The following is a 15,207-nucleotide window of genomic DNA, read 5'->3' as shown; positions in this document are numbered from 1 at the left end:
TCTGGATGGGTTAGTCTTCGGAGGTTCGGTGTGAACTGGTTGGGCCAAAGGGCCTATTTCCACACTGTAGGGAATCTAATCTAAACACATCGAAATATTTGGGATACATTTCCAGAGAATCAAACCAGTATAGAAGACAATGCAATGTTGATATCAAACACCAAACTAGAATTTTTGGTGATTGGTGCAAAAAAGAATTTTTAACATTTCTTGCCTCTTTTTTCCAAGACGGTTTATTGGGGGTTTAAGGCTGTGGTTCTTCTGACTTAGATGCTGCTCTGAAAGTTAAGGATCATCCAGCTGCTCTTTTGCTTTGGAGGCAGTGGTTTGAGTATCCTTTGGGGGGGAGGGGGGGTATTTACCCAGCCTTTACTGATGCAGACAATGGCCAAAATGAGCTGAACAAACAGAAAATTGCCCAGGAATATGGATTTTTTTAAAATGCATTTATTCCTTCATGCTGGTGCAAGTGTGGTAAAGATCACATTGCCATAAATCGGCCAGTTGTCTTTGGAATGATGGATAGTAATGTAAAAACTATTATGGAGAAACCACGTTAATTGAGGATGATCTATAGCTTTTACTTTTGCTTTCCTCCATCCAAATGTGGCCTTTCTGTTTTTCGCTACAGAAAATGGGTGGATTGATGCAGTTTTGTGCTGAGTTTGTGACCTAGACCTGCCTACAGCTCTCTTTAAAATAGTTGATTAACTGGTTGAGACATACTCATCAGTAATGTCATGTCATTTGAGAAGTATTTGAGGATTTTTGTCAAGTACTCAGTTTAGAATCATGATGAGGAATCTCCATTCAAGCTCTCAGAATACTGAGAGGCTTGGATAGAGTGGACGGGGAGATGATGTTTCCATTAGTGGGAGGAACTCGGACCTGAGAGCACAGCCTCGGAGTGAAGGAATGACCATTTGGAACTGAGATGAGGAGGAATTTCTTCAGCCAGTGGGTGATGAATCTGGAATTCGTTGCTGCAGAGGACTGTGGAGGCCAATCATTGAGTGATATTGAGACGCCGGTTCTTAATTAGTAGGTGGATCAGAGGTTACAGTATGAAGGCAGGAGAAATGTACCAGTCTTGATTGAATGGCAGAGTAGACCCAATGGGCCATATGGCCTAATTCTTCTGCTCTGTTATGGTTTTATGATATATATTCTTAATGCACCATCATCAGCACTGCGACATGATGGTAGTTTGACCTGTGCCAGGTGAATCAACCAGCAGGTGAAAATTCTTCACTCAGTGAAAATCATGGCCTACAAGCGGAAGGCCCAACAGAAGACCAGCCTCTGATGAAATGATATACAAATTCTATTCTCTTTGGTTATTCTGCTGATGTTTATCTTGGTGCAACTTTGCTCATTTAAACCTTTATTGAACTGCTCTGCCTTGGCCACCTGTTGTCATAATTGTCCTTTCTCCATCAATATCCTCTTGCAACAAATTTGTTTCCTGGCTCAAATTATGAATGTGTTTTGATGCTAAATACAAGTTAACTAGCTTTAAAGTTAACTGGGCTCACTGCCCATCTTATCATTTTATTTTGCTTAAATCCCTATATATCTAGACTGTGCTTCTCCACTGCTCCACACCAACCGCTGTGTTTCTGGTCACTTATTCAGCTGGTTAATTTATTACAAAACCACTTCTTTCTTATAGCTTATTCTCCCTGCCACTGTTAACTCCTGAGCTTGTGATTGTGTTACTGGATTTTCAGCTACACTGAGTCCAGACTGAAGTCCATTTTTCCGGTGTTTCTCAATGATAACTTCCAACTATCCCACTGTTCATTGTCAACAATTAATTTTAGCATGATACTTCAATCTTTATTTCCAAGGAAATACTTTCAGCAGCATGCACTGGCACCACCCTTCAGGTGTCTCAGGTTTCAGTCTCAGGTCTCACTTGAACTGCAGCTCTGCCTATTGAGGTGCAGGAGCAGAGAGGACCTGGTTGTCTGTCATTAAAGGTGGTGGGACCGATAGAAAGAGCTGTTAATAAAATATACAGTATTCTAGCCTTCATTAATGGGGCCAAAGAAAACAAGGACAGGTCAGCTATACTGAACCTGTACACATCACTGGTTGGACCTCAGCTGAATATTGTGCACACTTTTGGATGCTACACTTTTCACAGTGATCATTTTCAAGACTGGGGTACAAGGATACACAGGTCACTTTGTACATCAACCTTTTCCAGTTTAACACAATTTAAGTACTAACCACCAAAGTAGAAACTTCACACTTAACTACTTTATACTGCATCTGCATTTGCCACTCAGGCAACTTACTTAAAGTGCCACAATGCCTTTTCACATGCTCCTCACCATTCTCACTCCCACCCAATTTTGTCATGAGCAAATTTGGAAATGTTGCATTTAATTTTTCCTTTTTTCAGGTACTTTACCCTTTTTTGAGTTATAGCGATTATACAGCATGGAAACAGACCCTTCGGTCCCACTTGTCCATGCTGACCAGATATCCTAATCTAATCGAGATCCATTTTGCCAGCACTTGGCCCATATCCCTCTAAAGATAGTTCACTTTGGAAGAAGTAACAGGAATGTAGAGTACTGGACTAATGGTAAAATTCTTGGCAATACAGATGAACAGCGAGATCTGTGTCCTGGTGCATAAATCCCTGAAAGTTACCAAGAGTTGTTAAGAAGGCATATAGTGTGTTGGCATTTATTGGTAGGAAGATTGAGTTTTAGAGCCACAAGGTCATGCTGCAGCTGTACAAGACACTGGTGAAGCCACACCTGGAGTATTACAGTGACCGGAACTGCATGCGAATTAGAAAATATGTGGAAGATAATCAGTGTTAGGGTATACAGTAAGAGCCTATTTGCTCAGATGGTGAAGGCTAACATGAGGGACATAGCTTTAAATTGGGGGGTGGCAGATTTAGGACCGATATTAGGGATAGTTTCTTTGCTCCGGGTAGTAGGGGCATGATTGCAATAGCAATAGACTCGCCAACGTCAAGGGCATTTAAATGGGCATTGGACATACATGTGGATAATAATGGAATGGTGTACGTTAGATGAGCATCAGATTATTTTCGGAGGTTGGCGCAAATCAAGGGCTGAAGGGCCTGTACTGCGATGTAACATTCTATGTATACCCTTCAATCATATACCCATCCAGATGCCTTTTAAATGCTGTAATTGTACCAGCCCCTGCCACTTCCTCTCTGAGCTCATTCCATATATGCACCACCCTCTGCGTGAAAACGTTGTCTTTTCGGTCCCTTTTATATCATTTTCCACTCACCTTAAACTGACGCCCTCTAGTTCTGGACTCCCCTATTCCAGGGAAAAGACCTTGACCATGGTCCTCATGATTTTATAAACCTCTATAAGGTCACCCCTCAGCCTCTGATGCTCCAGGGAAAACGGCCCCAGCCTATTGAGTCTCTACCTACAGCTCAACCTTGGCAGCATCTTTGTAAATCTTTTCTGAACCCTTTCAAGTTTCACAACGTCCTTTCACTAGGAAGGAAACCAAAATTGTATGCAATATTCCAAAAGTGGCCTAACTAATGTCCTGTACAGCCCCAGGACCTTACCATTAAATGTATAAGTCCTGCTCTGATTTGCTTTTCCAAAATGCAGCACCTTGCATTTATCTAAATTTAAACTCCAACTGCCACTCCTCAGCCCATTGGCCCATCTGATCAAGATGCCGTTGTAATCTGAGGTAACCTTCTTCATTGTGCATTACACTTGCAATTTTGGTGTCATCTGCAAACTTACTAACTAAATCTACATTCACATCCAAATCATAAATGACAAAAAGCAGTGGACCCAACACTGATCCTTGTGGTACTCCACTGGTCATAGGCCTCCAGTCTGAAAAACAACCCTCCACCACCATCTGCTCTCTTCTACTTTCAAGCCAGTTCTGTATCCAAATGGCTAGTTCTCCCTGTATTCCATGAGATCTAACCTTGCTCACCAGTCTCCTGTGAGGAACCTTGTCGAACGCCTTACTGAAGTCCATATAGCTCACATCTACTGCTCTGCCCTCATCAATCCTCTTTGCTACTTCAAAAAATTCAATCAAGTTTGTGAGACATGACTTCTTATGCACAAAGCCATGCTGACTATCCCTAATCAGTCCTTGCCTTTCAAAATACATGTAAATCCTGTCCCTCTGGATTCCGTCAAACAACTTGCCCACCACTGATGTCAGGCTCACTGGTCTATAGTTCCCTGACTTGTCCTTACTGCCTTTCTTAAACAGTAGCACCACATTAGCCAAGCTCCAGTCTTCTGTCACCTCACCTGTACTATTGATGATACAAATATCTCAGTAAGAGGCCCAACAATCACTTTCCTAGCTTCCCACGGATATCTAAAGTACTGATCAGGTCCTGGGGATTTATCTACTTTTATGCATTTCAAGACATCCAGCACTACCACCTCCTATAATATGGACATTTTTCAAGATGTCTCCATTTATTTTTCATGTGAGCGAGGTCAACATTTATTAACTACCCCTAATTACCCTGGGAGAAGGTGGTGGTAAACTGCCTTTTTCAATCATTTATAGTCAATGTGGTGTCTGCATTAATTGTAGTGTTAGGGCATTCCAGGATTTTTCACCCTTCAGTGAAATTGCAATGATTGTAATTTGAAGTCAGGATGGTGTGTGACTTGGATATACCTTGCGGGTAGTGGTGTTAGCATGTATTTGCTGCCCTATCCTCCTAGGTCTTGGTGACATACTGTGGTGCAACTCCTAGAGATGGTATACAAGTCCCTGTGTTGGTGGAGGGACTGCATGTTGAAGGTTACAGATTAGGTGCCTGGTACTGAGCTTTGAGTATTTTTGGAGCTGCATCCATCCAGGCAAACAGAGTATTCCATCACATTCCTCATTTGTGTTTGCTAGATGCTGGACAGGTTGTGGAGACTCGAGAGGTGAGTTGCACTCCTGCCATCGAGAATCCTCATGGTTTACCATTCTCACATGCTGTATTGACTCTCTGTAAAGCAATTCATTTAGTCCCATTCTGCTGCTCCAACTCCATCATAAAGCTCTTTGGATGCTGTTAGTTTCAGTAATATTCAGCTTTAGAACCTAGAATGATACAGCACAGGGACACACTTTACCATTTCTATGCCAACCATGATGTCTTTCTAATCTAATACCACTTACCTGCACATGGTCTGTATCCTTTTATTCCCTGTTCACATGCCTCTCTAAATGCCTCTTAAACATTGCTATTTTGATATATCTAGATGACCCATATACCCAAATGCTGGCAAATGTGACTAGATTTATTTAGGATATCTGGTCAGCATGGATGAGTTGGACCGAAGTGTCTGTTTCTGTCCTGGATATCTCTGACTCTATCTGCTTCTACCACCTCCCATGGTAGACATTCCGGGTACCTGCCAGCCTCGGGGAAAAAAACTTGCCTCTCACTTCTCCTTTAAACTTTCCTCCTCAGAATGTAGAACGTAGAACAATATAGCACAGAACAGGCCCTTCGGCCCACGATGTTGTGCCGAACATTTGTCCTAGTTTAAGCACCTATCCATGTACCTATCCAATTGCCGCTTAAAGGTCACCAATGATTCTGACTCTGCCACTCCCACAGGCAGCGCATTCCATGCTCCCACCACACTTTGGGTAAAGAACCTACCCCTGACATCCCCCCCATACCTTCCGCACTTCACCTTAAATTTATGACCCCTTGTAATACTCTGTTGTACCCGGGGAAAACGTCTCTGTTTACTCTATTCCCCTGATCATCTTATAAACCTCTTATCAAGTCACCCCTCATCCTTCGCCGTTCCAATGAGAAAAGGCCTAGCATTCTCAACCTATCCTCGTACAACCTATTCTCCATTCCAGGCAACATCCTGGTAAATCTCCTCTGCACCCTCTCCAAAGCTTCCACATCTTTCCTAAAATGAGGCAACCAGAACTGCACACAGTACTCCAAATGTGGCCTTAACAAGATCCTGTAAAGCTGCAACATCACCTCACAACTCTCTTGAATTCAATCCCTCTGCTAACGAATGCTAATACACCATAGGCCTTCTTACAAGCTCTATCCACCTGAGTGGCAACTTTCAAAGAGCTATGAACATAGACCCCAAAATCCCTCTGCTCCTCCACCTTACTAAGAACCCTACCATCAACCTTGTATTCCGCATTCTTATTTGTCTTTCCAAAATGGACGATCTCACACTTGGCAGGGTTGAACTCCATCTGCCACTCCTCAGCCCAGCTCTGCATCATATCTAAGTCCCTTTGCAGCCGACAACAGCCCTCCTCACTATCCACAACTCCACCAATCTTCGTATCAACTGCAAATTTACTGACCCACCCTTCGATTCCCTCTTCCAAGTCATTAATAAAAATTACAAACAGCAGAGGACCCAGAACTGATCCCTGCGGAACTCCACTTGTAACTGGGCTCCAGGCTGAATATTTACCATTTACCACCACACTCTGACTTCGACCGGTTAGCCAGTTCTCTATCCAACTGGCCAAATTTCCCACTATCCCATGCCTCCTGACTTTCTGCATAAGCCTATCATGGGGAACCTTACCAAATGCCTTACTAAAATCCATGTACACTACATCCACTGCTCTACCCTCATCCACATGCTTGGTCACCTCCTCAAAGAATTCAATAAGACTTGTCAGGCAAGACCTACCCCTCTCAAATCCGTGCCGGCTGTCCCTAATCAATCTGTCTTTCCAGATACTCATAAATCCTATCCCTCCGTACCCTTTCCATTACTTTGCCTACCACCGAAGTAAGACTAACTGGCCTGTAATTCCCGGGGTTATCCCTATTCCCTTTTTTGAACAGGGGCACAACATTCGCCATTCTCCAGTCCCCTGGTACCACCCCCGTTGACAGTGAAGACAAGAAGATCATTGCCAATGGCTCTGCGATTTCCTCTCTTGGTTCCCACATAATCCTAGGATATATCCCGCCAGGCCCGGGGGACTTGTGTATCCTCAAGTTTTTCAAAATTCCCAACACATCTTGCTTCCTAACAAGTATCTCCTCTAGCTTACCAGTCCGTTTCATACTCTCCTCTTCAACAATACGGTCCCCCTCATTTGTAAAAACTGAAGAAAAGTACTCATTCAAGACCTCTCCTATCTCTTCCGACTCAATACACAATCTCCCACTACTGTCCTTGATCGGACCTACTCTCGTTCTCGTCATTCTCATGTTTCTCACATACGCATAAAAGGCCTTGGAGTTATCCTTGATCCTACCCACCAAAGATTTTTCATGTCCTCTCTTAGCTCTCCTAATCCCTTTCTTCAGCTCCCTCCTGGTTATCCTGTATCCCTCCAACGCTCTGTCTGAACCTTGTTCCCTCAACCTTATGTAAGCCTCATTCTTCCTCTTTACTAGACATTCAACCTCCCTCGTCAACTAAGGTTCCCTCACACAACCATCTCTTTCCTGCCTGATAGGTGCATACATATCAAGGACACGTCGTATCTGCTCCTTGAAAAAGTTCCACATTTCAATGACATCTTTCCCTGACAGCCAATGCTCCCAATTTATGCTCCTCAGATCCTGTCTTGCAGCATCTTAACACACACTATTAATATTTGACTTTTCCACTGTAGAGAAAAGACAGACCATCCATGTTAGCCATACCTCTCATAATTTTATATATTTCTACCAGGTCGCCCCCTCAGCCTCTGCTCTCGTGAAAACAATCAGTGTTTGTCCAATCTCTCCTTATAGCTGCTCCACTTCAATCCAGGCAACATCCTGGTAAGCCTCTTACCCCCTTCTAAAGCCTCCATATCCATCCTATAGCATGGGGTCCAGAACTGCATACAATACTTCAAATGTGGCCTAACTAAAGTTTTATAATGTGATAGACTCTCAACTACCTTCTGGGCAGTTAAGGATAACCAATAAATGCTGGCCTAGCCACCAGTGCCCTCATGTTGTGAATGAATTAAAAAATACAGATGTAACATGACTTGCCAACTTTTATACTCCATGTCCTGACTGATGAAGGCAAGCAATGCCATTTACCTTTACCATCTTATCCACCTGTGTTGCCATTTTCAGGAAGCTATGGACTTGCATCCCAAGATCTCTCTCTTTAAATACTTCTAAGGGTTCTGCCATTTACTGTGTACTTTCCTCTTACATTTGACTTCCACTAATGCATCACTTCACACTTGGAGTCAGAGAGATGTACAGCACGAAAACAGACCCTTCGGTCCAACTCATCCATGCTGACTAGATATCCCAACCCAATCTGGTCCAACCTGGCAGCACCTGGCTCATATCCCTCCAAACTCTTCCTATTCATATACACATCCAAATGCCTCTTAAATGTTGCAATTGTACCAGCCTCCTTCATATCCTGTCAGTTCATTCCATACACGTACCACTCTCTGCATGAAAAAGTTGCCCCTTGGGTGTCTCTTATATCTTTCCTCTCTCCCTAATCTATGCCTTCTAGTTCTGGACTTCCCCACCCCAGGGAAGAGACTGTCTATATACCCTGTCCATGCCCCTTATGATTTTCATAAACCTCTATAAGGTCATCCCTCAGCTTCTGACACTCCAGGGAAAACAGCCTCAGACTATTCAGCCTCTCCCTTTTAGCTCAAATCCTCCAACCCTGCCAACGTCATTATGTTTCTTATACATCTCCAACTTGTCTGGGTTTGACTCCATCTGCCATTTCTCCACCCAGCTTTCCAGCTGATCTATATCCTGTTATGTCCTTAGGCAACCTTCCTCACTGTCTACAACCTCTCCCATTTCTGTCATCTGCTAACTTACTGTTCAAGCCACCTACACTTTCTTCCAAGTAATTTATTTATATATAATTACTACAGAGATCCCAGCACTGGTTGCAGTCCTTCAGTGAGAAAAACACAGCTCCACAACAACCTGCTGAGGAAGCCAATTATCCCACTTATCAACTCTAATCCTCTGGACTAACCAACCATGAGAGACCTTGTCAAATGCATTAGGAGAGTGCATGGTGACAACATCCACTGCTCCACTCTCATTAATCATCTTTGTCACATCTCAAAAAAATTCATTCATGTTTGTGAGAGACCACCCCAGATTGATTTATTGTCACATGTACCTAAGTACACTGAAAAGCTTTGTTTATGAGCAGTACAGACAGGTCAATAGTAAGCAAGAACATACAGATCGTAAGGTGAATAAAAAAACTCGACAGTGCCATACAAGTGACATTGTACAGAATGTGCGCAGAGCATGATCAATATCAGCAAGATCAGCATTATTTAAAGTTCGAAAGTTATCCATCAGTCTAATAATGACCGGGAAGAACCTGCTGGTGGGTGTGTTCAAGCTTCTGTATCTTCTGCCTGATGGAAGGGGTTGTAGGAAAGCATTACTGGGGTGTAACGGGAAGTGTAAATGGAGTCTATGGATGGAAGGTTGGCTTCCATGATGGTCTGGGTTGTGCACACCACCACCTGAAGTTACTTATGGTCATTGGCAGCGCAGTTGCCATACCAGGCCATGATGCACCCGTACAATATGTTTTCATTGGTGCATCTTTAAAAGTTGGTGAGAGGCCTTGTGGATATGCTGAATTTCCTGAGCTGCCTGGGGAGAAAGAGACATTATTGTGCCGCTTGGCTGTCATATCTATGTGTCCAGTGCAGGATAGTTTGTCAGTTATCATCACTCCTAGGAATTTGATGTTCTCCACTCTCTCAACCTCAGCACTGCTGATACAGATGGGGGCATTTTCTGTTCTCTTCCTTCCAAAGTCAATGATCAGTTCTTTAGTTTTGCTTATGTTAAAGGAGAGGTTATCATTGCACCAGGTCACCAAGCCCCCCCTCTCCTTCCTGTATTCTGACTCGTTTCGTATCTGTCCCACCATGTAGGTGTCATCAACAAACTTGTAGATGGCATTTGTTTGGGATTGAGCACAAACAGTGATGGGTGTACAAGCAATTCAATAGGGGTCTGAGAATGCATCCTTGGGAGACTCTAGTGTTGAGTGTTAATCATGAAGGAGGTGCAGTTGTCTGTCTTCACTGCTTATGGTCTGTAGGTCAGGAAGCTGAGGATCCAGTTGCAGAGAGCGGAGCCAAGATCTAGGTCTCAGTTTTGAGATCAGCCCAGAGGAGATTATGGTGTTGAAGGTGGAGCTGTCGTCAATGAGCAGGAGTCTGACATAGGTATCCTTGTCGTCTGAATGTTTCAGGGATGAGTGCAAGGCTAGGGAGATGGTGGTCACCATGGACCTGTTACATTAGTAGGTAAATTGTAGGGAATCAAGGCAGGCTGGGAGACTAGGGTTGATGTGAGCCATCATCAGCCCCTCGAAGCACTTCACAATAATGGAGGTCAGAGCCACTGGGCAGTAGACATTAAGGCACTTTGCATATGCTTTCTTAAGTATATGGGATGATGGTGGTCGTCTTGAAGCAGGTGGGGACTTCGGTTTGTAGGGGGGAGAGGATGAAGATGTCAGTGATTATCTCGCCCAGTTTGTCCGCATACGATCTGAGTGGTCTGCCAGGGAATCGGCTCCAGGGCTATCACTTTCTTTGGGTTGACTCCCTGCACTACACCATGCTCACTATCTCTGATATGTCCACTCTTTTCCAAATGCAAGTAAATCCTGTCCCTAAGAATCTTCTCCAATAATTTCCCTACCACTGATATAAGGCTCACAGGCTATAATTTTCTAGATTATTCCTGTTGCCCTTAAACAACAATGGCTGGTCTCCAGTCTTCTGGGACTCCACATGCTGTTAAAGCGAATACAAAGATCTCTCTCAAGGCCTGGCAATCACCTTTTTTTCCCTCAGCATCCTGGGACTTATCAACCATAATGTTTTTCAAGTCCCAGCATCACCTTAATATTGATATGCCATGGAATATCAAAATACCCTTTCTCAATTTTGCAATCATCCATGTACTTCTCCTTGGTAAATATCATTGTGTCACTCGTTTCCTAGCCCTGAACTCTCCTCTTTCTCTACTTTCTGTCCTGGATTCTTTCATGACATCTGAGCTGCTTTCATTCAGGAGGTCAAAATCCTCTGACCACCCAACTCCCCTCCTGGTCGCTGTGTTAATTATATTATTAATGGCTGCATCCCACCGGCCACCACCTGCTTTCCAATGTACAGTCTCCACTCCTCTTTGTACAAAAAAAAGCTATTTGCACACCTGTTTTCCCCCTCCTTACCCCTACTAAATCCTTGCAGTTTACTGTTCCCAGCTCCCTTCTTTTATCCATTGTTATTTCCCAAATCTCTGCAATACTCCCCGACTGACCAGAGTAAGCCTTGTCTCTCTCAATCTATCTGCAACTTTTCACACAGTTGACCACCTCCTCTCCGCTGGTGTCCCACTGGGTGGGATTGTACTTTTGGTTCTGTTCTTTATTGATGTTAATCAGTGAATCCCCTGCAATGGCTTGTCTTCTCATTTCTGCATAAGATTCCTCAGGGGCTTGACAGGATAGATGTAGACAACTAGTTTCTATTTCGGGGGGAGTCTGGGATCAGTGAGCATAATCTCAGTAATGGATCATTCATATAGGACAAGAGATTAGGAGGCATTTCTTCTTTTGAGGGGAGTAGTGAATCTGTGGAGTTCTTTACCATAGAGGGCTATTGAGGCTCTGTCATTAATGTTATTCAAGGTGGATAGGCAGGTGTTTAATGAGTAACAGAATTGAGGGTTATGCCGATAAGACAGGAATGTGAAATGGATTATCAGATCAACCATGATTTTGTTGCATGGAGAGCAGATTCTATGGACTGAATGGCCTATTTCTCCTCCATCTTATGGTCTTGTCACTCGTGTTTGACATTGCAGAGGATTTCACGTTTATCTTTAGGATTTCCTGATCAATTTTTTTTTGAACGATTAATCAAAATGGTTTGATGATAAAACAGGACTGGTTTGTTTGTGTTCAATTTAAACTCTTGTGACAGTGGTTTGTTTGAGCTCCTTCTCTGGGTCGGTCAATGATTGCTAGGTAGTGTAGGTCAAATGATTAAGTGTCGAATTCATCTGTCTGTTTACAATTATACACTAGTTTCCAGCAGTATGCTTGGGTCCTTTATGAACTGTAACTGTGCTGTTGGTCATTGTCGAGTGGAATAACCATACCTGGTTTAAAAATAAATCCTATTATTTTGACCAGTTTTTTTTGTTCCATGTAAACAGGATCAAGTTTCCAACTTGCAAGTATATTTTATAGATGGCAAGATCAGTATTTAAGTTTGTAGAGTAAGCCAGTTTCAGTAGCGATGGGTCTTCAAGGTGAATATGGGTCAGTGGCTAGGCAAATAAGGCTTTTCAACTAAGCCAGCAGCTGGGAGGTTCTGCTCCTATCAAGAGTTCTACAGACTGAACATTTTGCGAAAGGAATTTGTCAGAAGTTATGGAGAAAGCTTAAGCAAGAATACAATAGGACAAGGAGTGGGGACAGACCATTTGACTTTTCAGGATCATGTCTGAAACAAGCAGAGAAACCCAGCAGGGCTGGAGATGCGATGGTGAGAACCAGCTTGCTTGTGGCTAATCCTGGGTTTCAACTGAACTTCTATGCCTGGCCAATGCAGTTATAAGAGAAATGCACAGGTAGTTCAGCGAGTTTTGAGAAGATCTGTAGCTCAGGCTGAGGCTCTGGATGTAAGTTTGCTCGCTGAGCTAGAAGGTTCATTTCCAGACCTTTCGTTACCATACTAGGTAACATCAGCAGTGAGCCTCTGGTAAAGCACTGGCAATATGGCCTGCTTTTTATTTGTTTAGGGTTCCTTGGATTGGTAATGCCATCTTCTGTAATGATGTCATTTCCTGTTCTTTTTCTCAGGAGTGATAAATGGGATTCAAGTCCGTCTTTGTTGATAAGATTCTGGTTGGGCTGCTATGCTTCTTGGAATTCTCGCACGTGTCTCTGTTCGGCTTGTCCTAGGATGGATGTATAGTCCCAGTTGAAGTGGTGTCCTTCCTGATCTATATGTAAAGATACTAGTGAGAGTGGATCATGTCTTTTTGTGGCTAGTTGATGCTCATATATCCTGGTGGCTAGTTTTCTGCCTGTTTGTCCAATATAGTGTCTGTTACAGTTCTTACAAGGTATTTTGTAAATCAATTAGCCACAGAAAGACGTGACCCATTCTCACGAGTATCCTTACTGGAAGGACAACACTTCCATCCTAGGACAAGCCAAACAAAGACACGCATGAGAATTCCTAGAAGCATGGTATTCCAACCGGAACTCTATCAACAAACACACCTGACTTGGATCCCATTAACTACTCCCTGAGAAAAAGAACAGGAAATGATATCACCACAGGAAATGACATAATCACATCCAAGGAACCCAAAACACACATATAAGAAGCAGACCATAGCTGTGCTTCACCAGAGGTTTACTGATGACGTTACCTTGTATGGTGATGAATTGTTTGAAAATGAACTTTCCAGTTCAGTGAGCAAACTTACATCCAGAGGTGGTCACTCAGTTACCCCAGCTTAGAATCCTCTTGACTGGAATCCAGATGCATCTTCCAGGTGAAGCTGTGCTTTACCTGCACTTCGGTCAATCTAGTCTACTGTATTCACTGCTCACAATGTAGTCTCGGGGTCATACAGCATCGAAACAGACCCTTCAGTCCAGCCAGTCTATGCTGACCATTATCCCAAACTAAACCAGTCCCACCTACCAGTGCTTGATCCCTATTCCTCCAAATATTTCTTTATTTGTGTAGTTATCCAAATGTCTTTTAAATGTAACTGTACCCATATCCACCACTTCCTCTGGAAGTTCATTCTACATACAAACCACTTTTTTAAAGCCCCTCTTTTTACATGGTAAATATTGTTAAATATCCATTTCAAACATGATCCATCTCCTGTCCACATGCAGATGGCCTTGTTGATTTTTAAGGGGGCCCTAGTCTCTCTCTCGTTATTCTTTTGCCCTTGATGTACCTTGTAGAATGTCTTTGGATTCTTCTTAGCTTTGGCACAGAAGGTGCTATCTCATTCCCTTTTTACCCCCAAATTCCCACATGTATTGATTCTCCCCCCCCATTACTCCTCAAAGGCTTCACTTGATTCCAGATGTATATACTGTTTGTGATAAATGTCTCCTTTTTCTTAATCAGATCTTCTATCCATAGTTATCCAGTTGTTCCTAGTCCCTGTCGGTTTTGCCCATCACGCTGGCAGGAGCATGCTGTTCCTGAACTCTTGTTATCTTCCTTGTGAAGTTATGATGTGGAGGACACTGGGGTGGACAAAGTTTCAATCCCCCACCACCAGGTTACTGTCCAACAGGTTCATTTGGAAGTACTAGATTTCAGGGCACTGCTCCTTTATCAGGTGGTTGTGGAGTATAGGATCATACCACACAGTATTTATAGATATAAATGATTTGGATGTGAGCATGAGAGGTACAGTTAGTAAGTTTGCAGATGACACCAAAATTGGAGGTGTAGTGGACAGCGAAGAGGGTTACCTCAGATTACAACAGGATCTGGACCAGATGGGCCAATGGGCTGGAGTGGCTGATGGAGTTTACTTCGGATAAATGCGAAGTACTGCATTTTGGGAAAGCAAATCTTAGCAGGACTTATACACTTAATGGTAACGTCCTGGGGAGTGTTGCTGAACAAAGAGACCTTGGATTGCAGGTTCATAGATCCTTGAAAGTGGAGTCGCAGGTAGATGGGATAGTGAAGAAGGCGTTTTGGATGCTTTCCTTTATTGGGCAGAGTACTGAGTACAGGAGTTGGGAGATCATGTTGCGGCTTGCAGGACAATTGGTTAGGCCACTGTTGGAATATTGTGTGCAATTCTGGTCTCCTTCCTATCAGAAAGATGCTGTGAAACTTGAAAGGGTTCAGAAAGGATTGACAAGGATGTTGCCAGGGTTGGAGGATTTGAGCTATAGGGAGAGGTTGAACAGGCTGGGGCTGTTTTCCCTGGAGAGTCAGAGGCTGAGAGGCGATCTTTATAGAGGTTTATAAAATCATGAGGGGCATGGATAGGATAAACAGGCAAAGTTTTTTCTCTGGGGTCAGGGAGTCCAGAACTAGAGGGGATAGGTTGAGGGTGAGAAGGGAAAGATATAAGAGAGACCGCAGGGACAACGTTTTCACACAGAGGGTGGTGTGTGTATGGAATGAGCTGCCAGAGGATGTGGTGGAGGA

The sequence above is a fragment of the Hemiscyllium ocellatum genome, chromosome 14 (genome assembly GCF_020745735.1).
Source record: "Hemiscyllium ocellatum isolate sHemOce1 chromosome 14, sHemOce1.pat.X.cur, whole genome shotgun sequence".
In the NCBI taxonomy this organism is placed as follows: domain Eukaryota; kingdom Metazoa; phylum Chordata; class Chondrichthyes; order Orectolobiformes; family Hemiscylliidae; genus Hemiscyllium; species Hemiscyllium ocellatum.
Note: the sequence above shows the minus strand (reverse complement) of the source record.